Source organism: Nylanderia fulva, unplaced genomic scaffold (genome assembly GCF_048542155.1).
Source record: "Nylanderia fulva isolate GAGA-0341 unplaced genomic scaffold, ASM4854215v1 Scaffold537, whole genome shotgun sequence".
NCBI classification, from domain to species: Eukaryota; Metazoa; Arthropoda; class Insecta; order Hymenoptera; family Formicidae; genus Nylanderia; species Nylanderia fulva.
The window spans coordinates 42,227-46,625 of record NW_028190629.1 but is presented as its reverse complement, the minus strand read 5'-3'; the positions used below and the strand labels follow the sequence as shown (position 1 = coordinate 46,625).

The following is a 4,399-nucleotide window of genomic DNA, read 5'->3' as shown; positions in this document are numbered from 1 at the left end:
TTTCCAGCTTAGTTACATTGTAATTACATTTGACATTCGAGCAACATGTTACGTGCTTTAATTCGAGTTTTAATATATCATTGATGTCGGAATACGTCGACATTAGAGCCGTAAAAAATTCCGAAACATCTTGTTGTGTTCGTTCTTCGAAGCGTTTTCCGACAGATCTTCTAACCGCTTGAATGTTGCAATATTTACGTTCACCATACGCGCAGATAGCATCAATCAATGCATTCCATGCTTTATTTTTCAGTATTTGTTGCCTAATACGTACGCAATGAAACGCACATTGTAATATTACATTAGCGTAACACAAAACAGCATCGTTATTGCAAAGGCCATATATTTTCCACGTAACTATACTTTCTGGTTCCTCACAATCATAATTCTGCATATCATCAATGATATTAGGGATATCCCATCGACGATCGTACATTTTCACAACCTTTTTCTCGGACGGATTGATTTGTGGCAGTTCAGATTTGAATATAGATCTCAGTCGATTATATTCTACAATGGCTCTCGAGTTTGCTTTAACTGATGCTGGATCAGGAGACGCGGTAGTGTCTCCGGCCATGTTCAAACCCTAAAAGACCTTAAAAGACACTACAAGTCTCCTTATCCTGCACCATCAAAGTCCATTTTTTGGGGGTGTAGAACTACTAGAATATAAAAAATTTTGAATTGCACGTAATATAACCTGAAAGGCCAAGTAAAATTTGGTGCCTTGTGCACAGGTATTTAATTCTAACGAAAAAATTTAGTTTCGTTTAGAATAACGCACTGTTATCCGCGATTTGGCTCTTATTGCTTATCTTATATATGTTAAATTTATATTTATATTACAGAGCCTAGTTAAACTCTTAATTTATACACGCTGGCTTAAAGGCGTTTATTTACCAACATCAATATATATAACAGAGAAAAGTATAGAATCGAAAGGATCTGAATAGCTCAGTTGGAAGAGCAGTCGCCCGGCAAGCGAAAGGTCTCGGGTTCGATTCCCGATTCTGCGACTTTCGGATCTATATTTTTCTCTCACATTTATTTCTTTAGGGGAAATAGGGGATACATGAAATTAAAAATCTCTTGTAGAGATTATTCAATTTTTATATCTTGGCCGTGTCCAAGTAAAATTTGGTGCCTTGTGCACAGGTATTTAATTCTAACGAAAAAATTTAGTTTCGTTTAGAATAACGTACTGTCATCCGCGATTTGGCTTTTATTGCCTATCTTATATATGTTAAATTTATATTTATATATTACAGAGCCTAGTTAAACTCTTAATTTATACACGCTGGCTTAAAGGCGTTTATTTACCAACATCAATATATATAACAGAGAAAAGTATAGAATCGAAAGGATCTGAATAGCTCAGTTGGAAGAGCAGTCGCCCGGCAAGCGAAAGGTCTCGGATTCGATTCCCGATTCTGCGACTTTCGGATCTATATTTTTCTCTCACATTTATTTCTTTAGGGGGAATAGGGGATACATGGAATTAAAAATCTCTTGTGGAGATTATTCCAATTTTATATCTTGGCCGTGTCCAAGTAAAAATTTGGTGCCTTGTGCACAGGTATTTAATTCTAACGAAAAAATTTAGTTTCGTTTAGAATAACGCACTGTCATCCGCGATTTGGCTCTTATTGCCTATCTTATATATGTTAAATTTATATTTATATATTACAGAGCCTAGTTAAACTCTTAAAGAATAATCATGTTTCTCTTGTTACATAACATGTCAAAATATCAAAATTGATAATTTATATATGCCTCCTTAAATGTGTAATAGAGCATATTATAACTTCTACATACATTTCTAAATATAAGAATTAATATTTCAATGAGAAAAACTGCTGGTCAAAAATAAACTCTTCAAGTTATTTTTTTTGCAAGCAATTAATGCATTTAACAGAACAAATCACAGTTCAGTATGAATCATACATGTATTATATATAGAGCTTCGACAATGAAAAGATATATCACTCTTTCTATAGTACGAAAAATGAGGTGGTCAATACATAATAATGATATAAAAATATTAGAATTTAGTTTTGAACTTTGAATATTTAAGATAAGAGAAAAAAAATAATCTTATAATAGTTTGGGTATCATTCACGGGGCAAGTCAAGAAATATTTTTCAAATTATATATTTTTTAATTCATATTTTAAGGCATTATAAAAAAAGAAAAAAGTTAGAAAATTTATGAGAATAGACACGTACAACATATATATGTGCGTACTATACAAGATGCACTAATGCATTCTCTAAAATTTACTTGCTACTGTAAGCAAGCAAACTCTGTAGGATTGCTAAAAACTTAACGGCATTGAGGCAGCTGTCACAAGAACCGAAAGCAATTAATTTTTTATTACTCTAATTATATGTCTATTATTATTTTATTTTTATTATTGTAATTATATTATATATATATATATATATATATATATATATATATGTTATTCAAGGTGCCAGTTCAAAGAGAACATACGTAAAGTGTATATTATCTAAATTTAGTAATAATATATTACCATGAAAAATAACTGTGATATTTTATTCAAGGTGCAAGTTCACATTGAACATACATACATATAAGTAAAACTGATTACAATTTGATTCTAGAAAATAAGTGCGATATGTTATTCTTAGGGCACAAAATATAATTGTCGTTTATAGAGATTTGATTTGAAATTCATACTAGCCCGTACAATGAAAAATAATTGCTCGTAATTCCAGAGTACCAATTTGTTAATTACTCAGAAAAATAACATGGCGGCCTGCTCTCAAAAAACTATGATGTTTCTCGATGTCCATTTAGAAATAATGTCGAAGCTCTTACAGAATAATTACTACAACATTTGAAGTACGAAAAGTATTACAACTCACGTAAATTTCCGCACCATGTTCTACACCGGAACTGTTTTCTTAAAGAAAAAAATATACATATATTTATATTATCTATCATAAATGTATATATTATGCATATGATTTAATATTGTTATATTTACCTTACTAATGGCACAGGTATATCACGTACGCTCTTCCAGTTTTCAATAACCACGTATGACAAGTGTCGGATACATTTTTAATCCATCTGATCGAAACGCAGGATTTCTACAAATTATAATATTTATATAACAATATATAGAAGTAATAAGAAATAATTAAGTTAATTAATATGTACAAGCTAGAGAACCATTACTTACAATAAATTGATATACATCTCGTTCAAAGTCAACATTTGGTAAATCTGACATCATGTGAACTATCATCACTTTGAAGACTTTAAATATTCTGATGTATTAGTATATTATGTAATATATTTTTTTATATTATATATAATTACATATATGCAGTATTGCATATCACATGTTTAGTATATCATAAACATATTCTTTTATCAGGAGACGCGGTAGTGTCTCCGGCCATGTTTCAAACCCTAAAAGACCTTAAAAGACACTACAAGTCTCCTTATCCTGCACCATCAAAGTCCATTTTTTGGGGGTGTAGAACTACTAAAATATAAAAAATTTTGAATTGCACGTAATATAACCTGAAAGGCGGCATCGCCACGAGTAATTTGAGCCAAGAAAAAATAAAATCGGTCAAGCCGTTCTGGAGATACAAGCGGTCAAAAAGTGACGTTTTTCATGAAAAATGAAGTAACGTCTTCTTCTTCTTCTTCTTCTTCTTCTTCTTCTCTGTCCGCGTATAAATCTCTTCTCACCTTTCACTCACACCTCCCTCAACTTCCACCCACCTCTTTCCCTCCCACATCCCGCCCCACCCCCACCGCCGTTCCCACTTGCACCCACACCCCCACCCCCACCCCCACTTCTACCCCAATCCCACCCCTCTTTCGTCTCTTTCACCCTCTTTCATCCTCTCTCACCCTCTTTCGTCCTCTCTCACCCTCTTTCACCCTCTCTCCTTATCGTCGCCCTCTCTATCATCTCACCCTCTTTTCGTCTCTTTCAGCTCTCTTTTCATTCTCTCTCACCCTCTTTCACCCTCTTTCATTCCCTCGCACCCCTTTCGTCCTCTTTAACCTCTTCGTCCTCTTTTCACTCTCTTTCGTCCTCTCTCACCCTCTTTCATTCTTTCTCACCCTCTTTTACCCTCCTTTTCGTCCTCTTTCACCTTCTTTCATTCACTCGCTTCGTTTCGTCCTCTCCTCTCACCCTCCTTTCTTTCTTTCTCACTCTCTTTCTCCCCTCTCTCATCCCTTTCGCCATCTTTCACACTCTTTCCGTCCTCGCTCAACCCTCTTTTCGTCCTCTTTCACATTCACCCCTTTCGTTTCTCTCTCAACCCTCTTCGAACTCGACCTCTTTCCGTCCTCTTTCACCTCTTATCTGTCCTCCTCCTCACCCTCTCTCACCTCTTTCACCCTCGTA

General features: G+C 34.4%; 1 long non-coding RNA gene across 1 annotated transcript; it reads right to left on the bottom strand.

Annotated features, from left to right (window-relative positions):
* Positions 1–2,765: 2,765 nt before the first annotated feature.
* On the bottom strand, positions 2,766–3,286 carry LOC146721167 (uncharacterized). Its single transcript, XR_014925764.1, has 3 exons — positions 3,209–3,286; positions 3,011–3,116; positions 2,766–2,926 (listed from the first exon to the last, which is right to left on the bottom strand). It is a non-coding gene; the product is annotated as an uncharacterized LOC146721167 (long non-coding RNA).
* Between the last annotated feature and the right edge of the window lie 1,113 nt (positions 3,287–4,399).